This window comes from Apostichopus japonicus, chromosome 15 (assembly GCF_037975245.1).
Source record: "Apostichopus japonicus isolate 1M-3 chromosome 15, ASM3797524v1, whole genome shotgun sequence".
Classification (NCBI taxonomy): Eukaryota; Metazoa; Echinodermata; class Holothuroidea; order Aspidochirotida; family Stichopodidae; genus Apostichopus; species Apostichopus japonicus.
Window position 1 is genome coordinate 16,794,058 of NC_092575.1, and position 20,709 is coordinate 16,814,766.

Here is a 20,709-nt window from a genome sequence, read left to right on the forward strand (position 1 = left end):
TATGGTGGAAGCAGGTCATAATTTCTGCGCGCATTGGGGAACTATATAATACAATTTCCTAAAAACCTCGTTTCCAACATGTCACAATTCACACGCGCAATATTGTGTTTTGCTTATTCCTTTTCTTGAGGTGAGGGGGTATCGATTGGGTAGGTGTAGCCGGGGTGGACCGGGTATGTGTACAATCGTTATGGAGGAATCTTGAGATGAAATGCCATGTGTGAGATGTTGATGGAATGCACGCACACACGGTGAACAGTGACTTAACTTGACGAATTACATTGACACCCAATGAAATTCATCAATTCAAACTTTGCACTTTAACAAGTGCTGATACTATCACGAAGATATCCGCACACGGTTTGGGAATTCGTTGGTAGCTGCACCAATAGTGCTAGAAAGAGGATAGCATTGATAAAGAGCTGTAAAGACAGCACTTTAGTTTTTTAGTGTGTATCTTTCAAATAACCGTTCTTTGAGTTACAGTCTCGCTCTCCCGCGAAAGTGAACGCAATGACCGGCTATCATAATAGATACCAAATAAGCCTTCAGCCTTAATTTTCGTGGGTACCCACATATAACTCCATCCCACCACCCCTCCATTGCCCAATCTGTGATGCGCCTCATCGTGTGAGGTAGGGTTTGGGGTTTGTTTGAATGCGTAAATGAACGTATAAATCTTGCAAAATATCGTATTTGACCGGTATAATAAGGATGTGTAGAGGAAGAGAGACATGTACTTTCCTTTTCTTCGGTAAGTTTAATCTGAATCGAAAACCAAAATTACCTGATATCCTTTGAACAAAATAATTGAGGGAAAGTTCATGGGGTCCAGCTTTGGCACCCTAGACTCCTCCCACTCCCAAAGTGTCCCATCCTTTATTTTTCGTCTAGCAATTTATTAAGCGAGACCAGGCTGACAGACTAACTTCTATCTATAGATACTAAGTACGAAACAGGCGATTTTCGGATTCAGCAAGGGTCAAATGCGTGAATAAATCGGCATATCTACTGAAATAGCATTCTTATCCCCTTTTGCCAATGGTCGGTGGAGCCGTCTGCGCGGGCGGGCTAAACATGCCACACAGGGAGAGACTGACAATAAAATAGAAGTAGAAAGTATCTTTCTTTGAAAAGAAGATCCACCTGACTCCAAAGAACAAACAGTTGGGGCTAGCTGGATTGACCTTCTGTTATGACAAATTCAAACAAGGTAATAATATCTGCTATAAATATTACGTATTTGCTCAAATGAAACATCATGTCAACATTATGGCCTGTGTTTATGTCACTTGACCGCGTGCACTATGTCAATGCAGTTGCTACAATGGTAGCAACTCTTACGGCATCATGATTTAGGGTCCATGCAATTTTAATCCTTGCATGACATTGGTGTTCCTACGTTGCTTAGTTGATATTTTTCAGCCGAAATTTACCGCTAAAAGTTCTTAAAACCCCAATCTTTTATTGAGAACATTAATTTAAGGGGTAGCAGCAAACCCAATGAACAATCTTGATGAAGATCTTTGCAATGACCGACTCGTCCATTTGGTCAGACTTTATATAGAGGGCCTATCATTTTGCCAACGTGTGATGCAGGAGCATGACACCGTGGTCGGTTAAGGATTGGGGCGAGAGGGAAATTCCCCCAATAGTTCACAATGCAAAGATTTTGACGCACAAGTGCTACCGCCAGATGCGGTAGTTTCAGCACCAGAGAACTGACTCCTGGCACCCACGCAACCCCCTCCTCAACAATTTCAAATACATGTCGAGCTCCATGTGCATAATATACTAGAAATGGCTGCATCACCTTCAAATACGGTACCGTACATGCATGTTAACTGTGTGAATGATGAAACCAGTATCAAGTCAAGTGGGTTAAGCACATGAACATGTGGACTGAGGATGCAATACAGCTCATTGTTTAACTTCAGTATTTACGAAACCTATCTCTGCCACATAAAATGAACATTGTGTAAATAAAGAAACCCATTAAAACATTGTGTAAATAAAGAAACCCATTAAAACATTAAAAACATATGTGTATCGATGCTATATGTAAACTGAAGTGAAGTTTTGGGTCATGTATGTCAGAGTTTTCGTATAGCTCTGTGGGGAAGTTGTCCACCACCCATGAGTAGATCTATATGTATATATATGTATATATGTATGTATATGTATATATGTATGTATATGTATATATGTATGTATATGTATACATGTATGTATATATATATATTGTATATATATATATATATATATATTAATATATATATATCGTCAAAGACCAGTAATTCTACACTCGAAGAGGCTCTGTTTCAGAGTATATCTTGTTGAACTTATAGTGAGTTACTATCCACATGCAACGTCATATACTAATCATGAACATGCCTGATCTCTGACTTTCTAATGACTTGTAACTATACATAATGATATCATAAAGTTAGGGGATGAATTGGTCAATTTGATTGGCGTCCCAAATTTCCTTCCTTCGAGTTATGTGATTTTAGAACGCGTAACCTGATTCATGAAGAAGTGAAATGTACGAAAGGAAGCCATGACGCATACACGTCCATGGAGTGTAAACCCTAGCTTGCCATTAATTTTTTACTAGAACACTAATTGTAATTCCACATAGACTAGAGTCAGTGTACATATGAATCTTAAGGGGCCTTTTACCCCTTCTCATGCACGTCGTCTGTGAACAGATTGTGCTCAGAGAAATAAATCAGGCCAAAAAGCTTAACGTATGTGTCGAGTCTTAATACCACTCGATTTAAGTTTTAAGTATGAGAGAGAGCATACTTCATCCGTCCACAATGTGTAAGATAAATAAACTCATCTTTGTTTGTTTGTTAGGGGTATATCAATCAGATAATATTTGTTGTTGATGCATATTAGTCGGAAACTGAAGCAACGTCACTTACCCAGACGAAATAGAATAATGCAAGAAGGAACCTATAGCTGAGTGATATGTCAAGGTAAGAGAAAAATATGCACTTCAGGTAGAAACAAAAACCGTTCTGTTCTACGCATGCGGCTTTCATATGCTGAAACAAAGAACCGCATTCCAGAAATATTTTGCACGGCCCTCAGAGGCTACCCCCTTAAGAATATTAATCCCGGCTGTCTCTCTATGTATACATAGTTAATCAAGAAGAGGGTAAATTATGTATGATATGTGACTAAATATGAACGTAACATTCTTATAACCAAATTATGGACATCCATCTGGTATTGTTGTATCTGTGTTATTTAGTTAGTAGTCAATGATGGGAAGATGAAGCGAAAAGGATGAGATGCCGAAAGACGTGCACGCTAAATCAAATGATGACAGATGGTTTTGATGTCAATATTTTGGCGGGAAAATTTACATCGTCTGATCGGTGCGCGATGTTCTTACACCTGCTCAATACGCGTTACGCCTCTTTGCTCATTGTAAAATTTATGACACGAACTATAATACGCGACAGGCAAAGAAAGAAAACATCGGTTTCTATATTGAACCAAATGCAGCGTCACCCAAAATTACCCCAACAGGAATAGAACGCTTCGCCCGATTTATTTTCATCAAGTCCAGTTCATCTCCTTGAGACGAGACTTGAATAACGAGTACATGCACAAACGGTACGGTATATTAAACACCACACATTATCATCTTCACAGAAGAAAAACCGATGATGGTTCGCTAACATCACAGAGATCTATACAAAGTAAAATTTGAAATTGGTTTTAAGATATGGTCAGATGGTTGCGACTTAGAATCATATCTTTTATTCGATTTTTTTTTTTTTTAAATTATATTCCTCTTTCTTTCTGTACTTCGTTTTTGGCGTTCCATAGAGCCAAATAGTAGATAAAACTATAAGAACTAAGCTTTTAGAACATAACCTATACACATCTCATTCGGGGTATCGACAACTTATGAAATCAGTATCAATCTATAGGGCCTACGTCTTTATAGTAGGGATATGTTAGGGCTCTCTGCTTATAATACACCAACCCCTAACACTTATTTACAGCCTAACCACATCCACTCGATCACGCACAAGCTATTCTAAATCAGCATGTTACCAATTGCCCATTGTATCATTCCAACCGACTTGTCTACTATAGGCCATATCCCCGCCTCTCTACCCCCCCCCCCCCCCATCAAATGAAAGAGGGTATAACAGGCGCGTATCCAGGATTTACAAACCCGGGGGGCGCGAATTACTATCTAAGCGGAGCGCCACCATCGGTTGGCGCGCAGCGTACAAGAAAATTTCTTGTTTTGAAACCCCCCAGATCACCGGAAACGGCACTTCTCGGGCTTGAAATGACCAACCAGATGTACACTTTTTGCCTGAGAACCAAGTATTTCTTAATAGTTTTTATTTTTCCATCCATAACCTTTTTGAAGATTGTCAACCCGGCACACATCATGTTCGACCTGATCGCATCTCCTGTGGGTCTTTGCTTTTGTAGGTGATTCTACGTCGCGGCCCACAATACCCATCAGCCCCACTTTTCAAGGTTTTAAGCCCCATATTTGTTCAGAATTTGAAAATTCACATTTCTCGTGAATAAACTCACTTTTTGGTTATTTTTTCAGGCAAGTCGGACAGTTTTGAGGCTTTTCATCCTGGAACGCCATTTTCATGCTCACTGATATGATGTGATATCTGCTGTTTGCGTTACAAATTCGAACAGGCGCGTAGCGAGGAATTTGCCAAGGGAGGAGCGAAGCCTGTAGGCAAATTATCTAAGCGTAGCGCCACCATAGGTTGGCGCGAAGCGTACAAGCAAATTTTGGCCGAAAATGTCTCCCAGATCGTTGGAAATGACACTTCCCAGGCCTTGTTAGTTGCCTCTAAGCACTTTCTATTTTGAAATTACTTAGCGATATCATTTAAAAAAATGCTGAATGGGGGGGGCGGGCGGTCGCCCCCATCCCAAAAATGAGTCATGTTCCCCGACGACACGGTCGAGTTCGAGACCAGCCACAGTTGGTTTCATAGCACATTTCTACACAAGCGTTATGATAGACCATATAAAGTATATATAGGCCTATAGATCATTAGTGAGAGAGGAAAATGGAAACGTCAAAAAATGGAGTTGTCGGTGTAAGGGGTAGGGTGAGTCACACTTTTACGAAATCATTGATCCGTCACTGGCTACCCTTCAGCGCTGTAATGATGTCACTGTTCCTCTTTCTCTTCCCGGTGTCTTCGCGTTTTGCTTTTACTCCCTCTTTTCCTCCTTTTTCTCTCTTTCTTCTTTTTCTTTTCCCTTCCTTCCTCTCCTTCTCCTTTTTCCCCCTCTTTTTTCCTTTTTTCTTCTCTTTTTTTCTCTTCTCTTTTTCTTACCCGGGGGGCGCGCGCCCCCAACGCCCCCCCCCTGGATACGCACCTGTATAATTAGATGGTTCAATGTCTCAATGTCCAGAGATGACAGTCGTTATACGTTGTTAAAGATTGACCACAACCTTTTCCGTTCACCACTTTTAATTTTTAGGATATTTATGGTCAATGCAGTTTAATCTGCTACAGTATATCCAAGTTGTGTTTATACTTCTGTTTCCTAGACATTGACATTACTTAGCAAACTAGTGATAAGTGTCTGTAAATATATATACACTGCAAAGATTGTGTGTAAATCAAGGTGCGGTACTTTAGTTCACCGAAGACCTTTTAACACAAATCACGAAATATTAACAAGATACATCATAACAACATTTCGACAAATATCGACTTTGATCTTGATGCCCGATCATAACCCGCGGTTTAACCCCAAACATGACAATTTAGCCTCAATTTCGAACCGCGTGTGGCTTCAGCCAAAGAAACAGTCGTCTTAGAGAGGCAAAATGTTACTAGTTCAAGTGTGGGTGACAAACTATTTATGATATGTTGTGAAATATTGACATTGTGTGTTGCTACAAGAACGATTCGCATGTGAATAGAACGTATACACATCAACTACTTCACGTCTAAGATGACAATGTGAATAACGCGAGCAAAATAGTTAGAGACAAACGTCAAAAACCAATGGTAAATCTTATTGCAGGCTGTATACTGTTCTTGTTGTTGTTCTTGTTGTTGTTTGTTTGTTTGTTTTTCTCTTTCTTATGGATGAACTTCTTCTATGGTATTGGTCAGTGGGCAGACAATGTGAAAAATTCCCTGATCCCTTCCATTTAATTAAATACCCATAGTTATAAATCTTCTTGGTATATGCTGAAGCAGATTTGTACGAGTACAACAGCAGCACGGAGTAAGAGTATACTGAAGTCATGAATGAGCTCATCATAGAGCTCAAATAGGATAGAACTGGCTAACATCAAAGAGTACAAGTAGAATTGCCTTTGATGTGACTGCAGGTATGAATAAAAGGCTCTGAGCGCGAGATACCAGTATAAAGTGTTTACTTATAATCTTTACACGATGCATATCGATAGCAGGGTTTTCCCATGGGATTTCTCGTTCGTGAGGCGGTAACTAGTAAGTGACACCGGAGGGCATGAACATACCTGGGGGGGGGGGGTTGTTCTGGGGGCATGGTCGCCCCGGATTTTTTTTTTTAAACATCCGAATGTCAATCACCCTCACAATAAATTAGATAAAATATGATATGTTAAATACGCAGAAGAAGTGATATTTGTTGATATAATTTAAAGTTTCACAGCCAATTTATCGATGTCAGATGATGGCATGGGCCCGGTTAAAAAAAATTAGGATTACCATCATTGTATTTGAGAATAGGCAATTATAAATGCTATAGCATAGAAAAGAAGTGGGCCGAGTACGGACTCATATTGCCTATAAATTCAAAGTTTTACTTTCTTTCTAAACTGTTAACTTGTAAACCCACGGAGTGGAGAGAACATATACACGGAATATGTTATAACATTTGGGGAAAGGAGTAAGATTTTACATGTCACTATATATGTTATAATGCTATAGTATATGAGTATGGACTACAACACTACAACGTCTGGGCTGGAGTAGAGCTTAGTAAATATGTTGAGTTACATTCAAAATGTGAAATATATTTTAAGACCTTATATATAAGACAACTCTATCTGTTTATAGCTAGCTATTGTCGTTATTGTCCTTAGAGTTATGTTTTTTAAAACATTAACATGTAGGATAACTTTGATGATATTGTATTAATATACCGTAGCCTGTAGTATCACTATTAAGGTGAATACCAGGCAGGGGCGAGAGGGTGTCAGGGGGGAGATACAGTCCTGGGGGCCGTCGTTAATTAGGAGGACGGAAGAAATATGGGATATTGAATAGTTATAAGATCTCATTTTAATAAAGCAAAAATAATGAAAATGGGGATATCAAAATGGCGCCTGTTGGCATAATTCATGCCCGGGGGGAGGGGGAGGGCTGTCAACGCCGCCATTGATGAATAGCATATACTTGTGATATAAACACTCAAATCTGCATAATTGGTTAAAGGTCGTTACTTCTGGCTCGAAATATGCTACAAACCTCAAATATAATGGCCACTCATGCTCCAACTTCAAGAAGCATTTGTATGACACTATTGGTATAGTATGCACTTACTCACCGAGACATGTTTAATTACCACTCCGAAATCTGGAAGTATTTTGTAGGTTCAGCACTATACAAGAAATTAAAGTACTTTAATTAAAAACTGTTCAACAATTGTTAGTGAAGTAAAAATTTGGGGCAAATATTGCTGACATTTAATTTAAAACCATTGCGCATGTGTCATCGCAGCACCACGATATATAAATGCATTGTGGTTTTCTATGTACTTTTTTGTGTTGAATCGCTGATATACTGATATTGAATCTTTCCATGATTAATAATTAAAGTAATCAATTCAGCAGAACATTTCGTCATCGCAGAACTGCTTTAATCAAATAAGTGACGTCATTCTTATGTTGATGGAGGTTCATTCTGTAGCAGTGCATGGGGTTCCTTCTAATTTCAATTTGAATGTGTGTCAAGGAACGTTATCAAATAATGTATTTGAAAGTCGTGTCTCAAATTGACAGCTTTTGTCATGGCTGTCTGCGTGACTTTTCGCTATTATATATAGGCATGGTAATTACTATTCAATTTAAATTAAAAAAAACGTGTGTTTATTGGAGAGGGGAGGGGGGGGGAGTGATGATAAAAAGAGAATGGTGGTATATAGGCTTCCGTATACGTGTGACTGCAGGTTGCTTGGTTATAACTTCGAACATTACGATAACGAAACCAGACCATTTGGCTTTCTTCCTCCATGTGAATACATTAGACCAAAAACGAATTGCGAGTTAAAAGGTTGCACAATGGACTTTATGTTGTTGAACGCGATTGAAAATGTAGTCGTTTCTTCATATGATTGTAGATAAAAGGCTGGTTTGTATTGTAGAAGCTTTATTATTATATATTCAACTCATACATGTTATAGCCAGCGAAAAGGAACTTATGCAACACATTGATAAGTAGTAATACCATACTTGTTTTAGTTGATAAAACAGAGTTTGAAAGTTGAAACATATCATACTAATAGTCTGTTGATGGCCCAAATATGATGTCCAGAATTCATAGATGTGCTGTTCTATTAGCGCCTATAGCATGTCACGGTTTTGTAGTGCCATCCGGTTTACAATGCCACGACTTCTCGCGCTTCTTATACCTTGTACTAACACCTGTAACTGGTTTGACCAGTGACTCTGCCCTTTGGGTACAGCCCCTGTCTGCTCATGGAACAAGAATGAAATAAAGACATCCGATCGATATCCGTGTGACACTAGTTCTAGTTGAAAAGGAGGTGTCCGAATCTTTGCCGGATAACGACGACCCCAGCATTGTAATAATATAAGCAATGCCATCGCAACCTGTTTATTGTATACTGACCATATATGTGATGAGGTGACAATAATAGACACCTGTCTATACAATGACCCAACGTAGTCCGAGAAGTGAAGTAATAACTGGCTGTCCATGACCTATATATATATATATATATATATATATATATATATATATATATATATATATATATATATATATATATATATATATATATATATATATATATATATATATATATATATATATATATAAATATATATATATATATATTTATATATACACATATATATATACACATATATATATATATATATATATATATATATATATATATATATATATATATATATATATATATATATATATATATATATATATATATATATATACCAGTTTAACTTACGCCCACAGGTCGTGATCTTCCGCGGTCACAAATTTTGATACAGATTAATAATTTTTTAATAATCCAATTTGTCGTTCGAGTCATGTTTTGTCAACTTTCCAAAGTCACATTTCAAGCTTGACATCAGTTATTTGGTCTTGTTACACTCTGTAATGATAGACTTTGGGGTAGAGCCTAATTGGTGTACCTTCAACCCCATAGGCCATGAAGTACTTCCTAATAAATAACACACTATAATCACACGCGTAAAGATTTACAGGATGGTTCATTTTCAACACCATGAAGTATCCTGCCATGCTGATTAAGTTTGTTGTGAGTGTATATATACACGTATTTTGGGAGTTAGTTTTCACATAATGCACTGAATGGTCGCTAAGCACTTTGATTAACGAATGACCCGGAATGTTTACTGGCTTATCAGGACTCAAAAGGAAGAAAAGTCTTCCCTTCGCAAGCAACAAATAGAATCGGAAAGCAGAACAGCCTCAACAAGGGCACAACGCAGGAGACAATTACTTCCGCGTTTACCATAAACCTGATCAATCTTGATATATTACGGTTTATATTATTACACTTAAGAACAACACAATCAAACTACCTAATACGATAAGTTCAGATCACATCAAAAGCCTTAGAGAAATAGGTTTTCATATGATATTCCTCGTTTTCATCTAAGACTGACCTCAAAATTAAGTACAACGTTTATGAACCATCATTTGCTCATCACTATATGACCAAGTTTAATCAAAATCAAATGGAATACGTTTCTATGTGTTTTTGCTGTGTTGACGTCTTTTTTTATAGTCCAAACTAATGACCTTTGACCTGACAGTTAAAGTTAGGTACAGTATTTTTGACTCATCATCTGCTGATATGTATGACTATGGTTGTTCAAAACCAACATAAACCCTGGGAGGAACAGGTTCTGTGTGATTATTGCTGTGCTGACATTTTTCGACCCCACTTGACCTTTGATTTAAAAAACAAAAGTGCAATTTGTTGATCCATGATTAACCGCTGATCATTCTGACCAAGTTCGATGAATGTCAAAGAAAGAGCATAGCTGTTTGTTTGCGATTTCACTGGTTGACCTTTCTTGACCCCAAATAACCTTTCACATACTTTTTATTGATGACATTTTCACCTTATCAGTGTTATATTATGTGTTACGAATTCCCCAAATTTGTTAAGAAATCAGTTAAGGGCCAGAGTAGACGTTCAGCCATTGTCGATGGACGGGCGGACGGGCGGACGGGCGGGCGGGCGGGCGGGCGGGCGGGCGGGCGGGCGGACAGACGCATTGCCATGATAATAACTAAACTAGTTGAGCTATAATATATTAGCTCTTTTGATAATTTAATTTGAAAGGGATTTTAATTACTCAAGCTTTAATTCCCCGCATGCTTATTTGTTTATAATATCGAATGACATCTGAAATTGTTTGAAAGTCGGGCAAATATCTTCTCCACTTAAATCGAAAAATGCCCTACATTTTGTTTGTCTAAGACCACTCAGTGCCGTACTTATAGAAAGTACCTACAGTTTGAGCATGAATAGTAAGCTGTTTCAAATAACATTTACTCTGGTATATAATTCTATGTTATGTTTAAATGTAGGTCCCAGTGGCCCTGAACCCTGCATATGCGTACTACATATATAATAGTCAATAATATTACACTTGCGTGTTTGTTTACCGCGAGTCCAAAGCAAACTCATGTCCTACATTCACAAAGACTTCGACATTGTTTAATTATATTTATTAACGATGTCTGACATTCACTGACGTTAATATAATAATTTAGTACACCCACCGGACGCATAAACACACATACCGAAAACAAACACCAAACTTAAAAAAAAAACTATTGTTTTTTTTTAAACTAAGTAAAATGGATCGATATAGCTATATCAAGAGAGATTATATTTATAACATGTATAAATCATAACTACAGAATAAAATGTTTCCCCGAAAATATATAAGGACGGTATTGCAGAACTTAGCATGCATAGACTCCGGATGTGTGACCTGATTAATTTCCAGATGACATTGCAAGGGTCCTACCTGTACCGCGTAAGATTTGTTACAGGGGTTCTACTTTTAATGCGTAAGGTTGGCATGTAATATATATTGTTTGAGTAGTCGAATGAGAACTGTATTTCAGAATACATAAAAACATACATTTGTTCCTTAAAACGTCTTCTGCCATGCAAGCAGTTATTTTTGTTATGGATATATTTCCAATTTTGCTTTTATTTAAAGCCAACACTTCAGTACATGAATTTTGTGTAGGAGGTTAACAATTTCTGTATCAACACAACATATTTTAATATTTAAAGACATGTTAACTACATTATATCATCATTTACTAATTTAATAATAGTACCAAGTATACCATCTTAATGTTCATTTGATATTTTAATTCTAAACTGTTGAATTTTTTTTTTCTGGCATTGACAAACAGTGCAGACCCTACGATTTTATAGCAACCTTTCTGAGAAATAACGGTCTGCCGTCGTTGGCCAAACAACGAAGTCTTCGGCTTTGAGTACAACGTCTCTATTCTGCCGTGTTGGACGAATCTAACCGTAATAGTAATTACCGAGTTTTGCGATTCGCGTTATAGTCATTGCCTACTTTGCAAATCCGCGGTACCTCTCACAAGTTTTTAAGGTCGGTAAAAGCGACTCCAAAGTTCCCCCTTTCGGGAAACCAAAAGTGGTGAATAACAAAACACAAAAGGATACGGTCATGCTTGATATTAGCCTTAGACACTCAGTGTCGGCATTTTGTCACTATTACGTCAGACAAATCAAGTTTGCTTAATCTACCCGGGCCTATCAGGAAATCAGCATCGAGAAAGAACATTACTGTGCGTTTGTTTCAGCCAGGATGTAATCAACAGTTTAAGAATGATAGCTTTGGAGATTAAAGTTGAGAGAACCAAGCAACTGGTTCTGTTCGGCAAGGGTGTATGATAACAATTTCTTCCTATTAATCATAGGTGACTCACAGAGACAATCTTTTTTATGTGCCTATAGGATGAAACACTTCAGATATTTAAAATAGCAAGTTTAAGTGGATCATGAGTCATTATTTATTGCCTTTCTCAGTGTAATAGCCTCTTTATCAATTGGGGAGGGATACAGCATTTCCCAGGGACCATTGCAACAACTGCTGAAAACAATAAACCGAACTAATATCTTTCTAACAGATCGCCATTAAATTATGAGAAGCAACATGAGAACAGTTTGTAAAAGGAAGTTAACAAATAGGTCACGGCTATATAGATAGGTGTTTCTTCGCTAGCGATGCCTCCCGTAGCTACCCTACGGTGTTTTCTGTCCCTTCGTTCCCCACCCCCACCCCACCCCCACCCCACCCTACCCCCTATCCGGTTTAAGAACGGTGAGTTGGGGAATATAAAACATATACTGGATTAAGGGAAAATTTTGGGAATATTGGTTAGGGAGTTCGCCTTGTTCCCTGTCTCTCTGTTAATTACTTGATGGTTATGCATGATGTATATGTTGCGCTTCCCTTGAAAATCCATTCCTTAAATGAATGTTTTCAGCGTGTTATTGTAGGTTTTTCTGTATGGATTATAACTATCATACCCCATAATTAGCCTATACCCATCATGATTCTTCTAATCATATGTGTTTAAATTTATATGCTATTATGCAAATAAGTATTTTGGAATATCCATAGATGCTTGTCCGCCATATCCCTTAGATCCATAGTAACTATATATAGTTCTCTGTTTCTGGGGCCATACGGCAAGGCAACGTGTCTGTGTTCTTGTTCTTGTTGTTGTTTGAGTGTAGGCCTACTATTTCGACGATGCTTCCTCGCAATTTCTTCTACATGTCGGATTTCCACGAAGCCTTTGTCTCCATTTAATCATTGTTGCATCACGTAAGATATCCTTGACTAACATATATCACATGGACTTCACAAAGTTTCATAGATTGGTGACTTCGGAAACGCATTGTTTATAGGCAAACGTTATGGCACCGTTGGCGTGCCATACACTAGATAGTCTGCTATGTGTGTTACTATATACGTGTGAACGGTCATCCTTCATTATACGCACACTGTATTATTTTTTACTTCAACATAGACGGAGCGGGTTTTTTTCATTATAAATAATTGCTGTTATAAAGGTGTCTGTGGAGGTCTCATTAATGTTGAAGAATTTCCTGTTATTAGTTAAGTCTCTCTTTATCGTAACCTCTTCAAACATATCTTGCAATTTGACAGTATAGGCCTACACGGGACGTTTATACAGCAGGAATCCGCATCGTCAAACAATATGATACCATCAACCCGTCAATCACTTGAGAAATGATTTGATCAGTTCGGGGAAACCCTATAGCAACGGCATGGTGACACCATGGTGGAAGCATAAATATCAACGTGTGATTTTGAATATGTCATAAAGACAAAGATTAATTTGTTGTAGATATTTCGTTTAAAGGGATATATTTACTGCTGCAGCAAATAAGCAGCAATTTGTTTCTGTATCAAATTTTTAATAAGGAAAAAAAGCCTCATAAGCCAGACTGTATTGCTATGGCAACAGTGTATATGGTAAAATTTTATATAAAGAAATAATCATCAAATATACCATGGCAATGTTGTTCAAAATAATTTCCAATGTAGTGCTTGCTATAATTCAAATTCATGTTATGCTCGGCTATTTAGCATCTCTGGCAAATTTGGGCCACTAAGCCTACATATATGACAGGTCCCTTTAATCGAAGTGCCCGTAATCATGTTATCTTGATGATAACGTATAAGCTTGATGTCGCTGGGGAATTAACAGGATAAAACATTTTTGGGGGGGGCTTTGCAAATCTGATTTAAATGAACGCCTTTTATATTTCCAGTTGAAGTAGTTCAGATTACTGCATCAGATTGCATCTTGATGTTCTACAGACTGCGTTCGATCGATTGCTGAACTTAACTCCGGCAATGGAGCTCTTGTGAACGGCTTTGGAGAGCTAACGGGGTAGCTTAAGGAGAATTTGTGCGGTACTTATTTCAAATTCCACAGCTCATATTTAATCCTGTATGAAGATTGACATGAACGTATTTTAACTAATAACTCTCTACAGTATGATAACGGGAAATTTACTGAGCGAGAATTTATTACTTAACAAGAGCCCAAGGGCACTGTGGTTCCTTGCTTGGGGTATATGACAATACACATAATATTATCAAGCAAGATTGGGCTGAAAAAGTGCAAGTAATTGTGGTCCTACATGTTCCCATAAAGTAACCAACACTACAGCCAACACTTTTGTGATCACAAAATGTGATCGGATTTTTTTATCAAAAGGTACTTTTGAGATCTAAATATGGCGTCGAAAGTGTAAAAAATATAAGACACCTTACAAGCGTGTCAACAGATATGATAACAATGGTGACCTCAGATGACATGATCTTTAAGTTTCAAAATGTTCCACCACCCCATTCACAACTTGTCCCAAAATATCAACCATGTCCTTGGCATTGAGATTTAATTGCATTAAATGTCAAAAAATTAACTTTGAACTTGTATGTAACTTAAAACACAAAGGTCACCCTGAGGTCAACATGTTGACATTTTTGATCGGTGACACGTGAATATAGCATCAAACTATAAAAATTTCAAACATTTTTTCTTTGCCCATTTTCTCCCCCCATAATACTACTATTTTAACATTAGCTGACCTTTGGTGACCTTGGATCACATGACCGTTAAGTTTGAAAATATTCCCCTATACCATTTGCAACTTGTCCAAAAAAATCAACCTTGTCACACCTTGGCACTGGGAGTTATTGCATTAAATGTGTGAAAATTAACTTTGACCTCAAATAACTTTGCACACGAAGGTCAAATGGGAGTCAACCCATTGACGTTTATGATCAGAAGGTACCTTTAACATCTGAAAATAGCATCGAAACTGTAAAAATCCCCAAAACACGAAAAGGTCACCAGAGGTCAAATTGAGGTCAAGGGTCACCCAGATGCGGGTCGACAATTGGATTACATTGAAGCAACTCCCAACCCTAACGGACAATTTGTTCTCAAGTTGTCCCAAAAATACTAGTTTTTTATCATTAATTGACCTTTGGTGACCTTGTATCACATAACCGTTAATTTTTCAAATATTTCCCTATACCATTTGCAACTACTCCAAAAATATCAACCTTGTCACACCTTGGCACTGGGAGTTATTACACTAAATGTCTGAAAATTAACTTTGACCTCATATAACTTAAAGTACAAAGGTCACCTTGGGTCAACTTATTGACATTTTTGATTGATGAGACCTAAATTAGAGCATCAAACTATAAAAATTCAAACATATTTTTCTTTGCCCATTTTCTACCCCCAAAATACTAGTTTTTTGACATTAATTGACCTTTGGTGACCTCGGATCACATGACCGTTAAGTTTGAAAATATTCCCCTATACCATTTGCAACTTGTCCAAAAATATCAACCATGTCACACCTTGGAACTGAGAGTTGTTGCATTAAATGTCTGAAAATTAACTTTGACCTCGTATAACTTCGCACACGAAGGTCACACGGGTGTCAACCAATTGACTTTTATGATCAGAAGGTACCTTTAACATCTGAAAATAGCATCGAAACTGTAAAAATCCCCAAAACACGAAAAGGTCACCAGAGGTCAAATTGAGGTCAAGGGTCACCCAGATGCGGGTCGACAATTGGATTACATTGAAGCAACTCCCAACCCTAACGGACAATTTGTTCTCAAGTTGTCCCAAAAATACTAGTTTTTTATCATTAATTGACCTTTGGTGACCTTGTATCACATAACCGTTAATTTTTCAAATATTTCCCTATACCATTTGCAACTACTCCAAAAATATCAACCTTGTCACACCTTGGCACTGGGAGTTATTACACTAAATGTCTGAAAATTAACTTTGACCTCATATAACTTAAAGTACAAAGGTCACCTTGGGTCAACTTATTGACATTTTTGATTGATGAGACCTAAATTAGAGCATCAAACTATAAAAATTCAAACATATTTTTCTTTGCCCATTTTCTACCCCCAAAATACTAGTTTTTTGACATTAATTGACCTTTGGTGACCTCGGATCACATGACCGTTAAGTTTGAAAATATTCCCCTATACCATTTGCAACTTGTCCAAAAATATCAACCATGTCACACCTTGGAACTGAGAGTTGTTGCATTAAATGTCTGAAAATTAACTTTGACCTCGTATAACTTCGCACACGAAGGTCACACGGGTGTCAACCAATTGACTTTTTTGATCGGAAGGTACCTTTGATATCCAAATCTAGCATCAAAACCACACATTTTCTTTTTTGCTCGTTTCCTCCCAAAATAAGCACATTTTTTCTAATGTGACCTTTGACCTTTTGACCTTGGTTTCAGATGTAGTTTAATCTCCTGATTCCAAAAAACAAAACGAAAAGTCTGTATAACCGTCCTAACTCCGACCGAAAAACTTTGACCTCATATAACTTCGCACATAAAGGTCACACGGGGTCAACCTGTTGACATTTATGATCAGAAGGTACCTTTGACATCTGAAAATAGCATCGAAACTGTAAAAATCCCAAAAACACGAAAAGGTCACCAGAGGTCAAATTGAGGTCAAGGGTCACCAAGATGCGGGTCGACAATTGGATGACACTGAGGCAACTCCCAACCCAAACGGACAATTCGTTCTCAAGTTATCGCAAAAATACTAGTTTTTTATCATTAATTGACCTTTGGTGACCTCGGATCACATGTCCGTTAAGTTTGAAAATGTTCCCCTAACCAGTTCACAACTTGTCCCAAAATATCAACCTTGTCGCACATTGGCACTGGGAGTTATTGCAGTTTTAATATTTTCGGTTTTTGGACCATAACTGACCTTTGGTGACCTTTGTGAGCACCAAAAACAATAGGGCACACCTTCTCCATATGGCGGATCTATAGTCCAAGTTTGGCCTCAATCCAACATTCCCTTATTGAGATAGAGCGTACCCAAGCAAGTGTCACAGACGCACACACACACACATACACACACACACACACACACACACACGCCAACCTGACTGCATAGGTTCCTTTTGCTAAAGCAAGGAATCAAAAAATAACAAATTGAAGAAAATTTTTTTGAAGGAACTATAACGATAGCCTTTTTACCAAGTTACTAACATAATCACTGACAGATTGACCAAATTCCCACATACAGAAGGACATTATCGATGGTACTTGTGAGTGAATACAAGAATGACCTCGACATACATAAAGACAGTACAGATGATCATGTTGAAAACGACTTACAGCAAGTTTCAAAGTGTATGATTAAGACTGACCAACACCAATTGCAAATTTGTAAAAACAAATTGTCATTTCACTCTGATTGAAAGATTAAAATATAACAAATCATAAGATCCCAACATACTAACCCTGAGCCTATTCAAACATCTATATGTTTACACTCGAGTATATAAGTCAACATGAAATACTCCATCACAAAAGTTGAATAAACTTCAAGTTACTATTTTCGAATGAAATCCAATCGTTTGATATCTTGCGTGTTAACGCCTCGCGAGATTTCGTATTGATTTCTATCTATTCAATACCACATATTCAAGAAAAAAATTGACGGTTTATCAAAGAATAGTAAAACGTCAACAGAAACTCTATACTCTGTCTGACTAATTCTGACAAAATGTATGGTTAGGCTCGACGTGTAGGCTTCTATAATGTATTGAACCTACCTGCAAGTTCACACCCTATCACGGCGGGGGAATATTCTTAAACATAACGAGCTGTAATGCATTTCGATTACTTACAATCATTCTAATGCAACAGTTACAAACCCCGAGCAATATCTCTCGAAAATTTCATAATTGGGTAACCACAGGTAGCATCAACGCCCCTCGGGCGAACTAACTGAAATAGCGAAACACATATCAATCTTTATGTAAGTGAATCAATTACCTCACCTACATTCGGTACTCAGTTGTGAGTTTTACATTGTAAGATAACAATTGGATGAATACGATCTAGGCTTCGTGTTATGGTATATGTATAAGGACTGAATGTGTGTGTGCATGTTTCTTTGAGAATATCCGTTAACCCAAAGCCGGAGCCATTGTTTTATTCCCAATGACAAGACAGTTTGTCATGCATTATTCATAAGATCTAATTTGATTAACAAGTAACATAATTTGGAATCTTATGTTAAGTCTGATTCTTCTACATATATGAAACATTTCTAAAGGACTTGATCAATGCACCGTGGATGGAAGTAGGGATATCTTTTGAACGGTACTTATTTTCCTCGGGGAAGTGGGAAGGTGGGGTCGAGAGCGCAGACGTATATATGATAAAGTAGTACTCTAATATATCCATTACTGTTTTACTGTCTTAGGTGGAAAGGGCGAGCTGATACAGAGGTTGAGCCTCTAACCCTAAAACTGGATTTTTATAGTCATGCGCACATCCAGGGGTAATGGGGCGTACACCCCTTCCCTCTTTTAACTCCCAGAAACAAAAATAAACAATGTACATCAGTGAAACCAACACAACCTTGTTTGTAGACCTTTTTTATAACCAAAATATGCCTCAAAATGAATCATTTCACGTTTAATGTTTTTTTCTTGATGAGACCCCCCCCCCTCCCCCAAACCTACTACATGGGAGTCGGCTTCAACGACCCTCGAGCGACCAGCCCCCCCCCCCCCCTTCAGCCATTATCAGTCTCCAAGTTACATCAATGGAGTGAATGGACAGCACTAATCTTGCGTGACTTTTACCGATTACTGTAATAGTTTGGTTTGGTTGAGTTCTTTGAACTATACGTTACACACAACTTCCTTTTGTTTACTCGTTTTTTATTTCTCGTTATTTTAAGACGGAGACCATTACTAAGAGGCTCAGTGTTCGATCTAGCCGAAAGGAAAGACCTTTCAAACCTGCACGATCAAAGTACAACGAATGATCTGAGTGAACTTCAAATTACTTCCTTTACCGTTTAGATTTATCTTGACTTCTTGTTTATTCTGAATGATACATGAGCCACTATATATACTGCAGCGTATTAAACAGCGAATCCTTCGCCTTAAGGCAAAGATATTCAACACATTGTATATCAACACATATCAATATGATATCCATCAAAAGGCGAAAAGGTTTCTTTACCAGTCAACGCTTACTATTTGACAAACAGAAGTCTTCAATTTGATATCAGAAGTTTCCCTTTTTCTCTGATACAATGAAAGATGTACTCGATCGTCTAACGTGTTAAAAAACCATTAAAGATACAAGACGCGCATGGAAACTATATTACCAGAGATTTCCACTAGAAAATCGGCTCTCTTTCGACGGTGAACTTCTGCAAACCTTTTTTCTTTTCTTTTTGCCAAAGCAAAACTATCTAATACATTGAAGTCTCAATACCTGTTTGCTGATGAATTTCGGAAAACAAATTTCCGAATTAGGTTCAATGTTTCTTATTCTAAATGCACTCTGACCAGGTGAGTTTAAAGGAGGAATGCTGTCGCAATCGTTAGAAAGAAAATTATTTTCTGTTGCCCTTATGGAGCGAACGATTAACCGTAAAATCACTGCGACCGCCCCATGTCAGCACGTTCATTACACAAATGAAACAAAATAGTCTACACATTAACGTAGTCCTATACTCATATCGTCCACTTTTGACAATTCCACGGAGGAAACGTCTGAAAACACCAGTTTATTCAATGCAATGGAATGACACAATTTCGCAAGCTACATCGGTAGGACCGAGAGAAAGATACCATTAAAGAGAAGAGATCTAAGACAGGCTAGCCACAAAAGTAGTCCTAGGCCTAACGGTCGTAAAAAAAACAGAGAGATGTGATTGGCGCATGATCTGTTAGGCGTGGCTCGCAAATTTTGTAGAATCTACGGACTCGTTAAAAAATCTGGCAAATTTGACAGTGGCGTAGGAAGGTACTTTTGAGTGGGGGGAGGGCTGAAGACTGATGGCCGGCCTGGGGGAGGGGTCTAAGGGGAGGGGGTGTCCCCCTCCCCTTTGGAATTTTTTGCATTTCCAGGTGGCCTCAGATGCAATTTGGTGCAATATAGCACACTTCAACACCCACTCCATTTTGTAAACTTAATTTTGTATTTTCACCTGGCCTAAGATGCAATTTGGTGCTCCAAATGAGATTTTTTTCTCATTTGGAAATGAAAAAGGGGTTTTCTGACTTGCGAACCGGGGGGGGGCGGAATGATACTTCCGCCCCTCCACATTTTTCACTGGGGGGCTGGCGCCCCCCCAGCCCCCCCGGTTCCTACGCCCTTGAAATTTGATTCATTTCAATTTTTTACGACAGATAACTCAATAAAAATAATGAATATTGATATGAAAATGGCATAGAACGGTGTCATTTTTAATGAGCTTTTAGTGCAGTAAGCTGGAAAGGTCGAAGTTTAAATTTT

General features: G+C 37.9%; 1 protein-coding gene across 1 annotated transcript in view; it reads right to left on the reverse strand.

Annotated features, from left to right (window-relative positions):
• The window catches only part of LOC139981057 (uncharacterized), a 63,945-nt gene that overhangs the window by 26,480 nt on the left and 16,756 nt on the right, over positions 1-20,709 (reverse strand). The window lies entirely within an intron of this gene.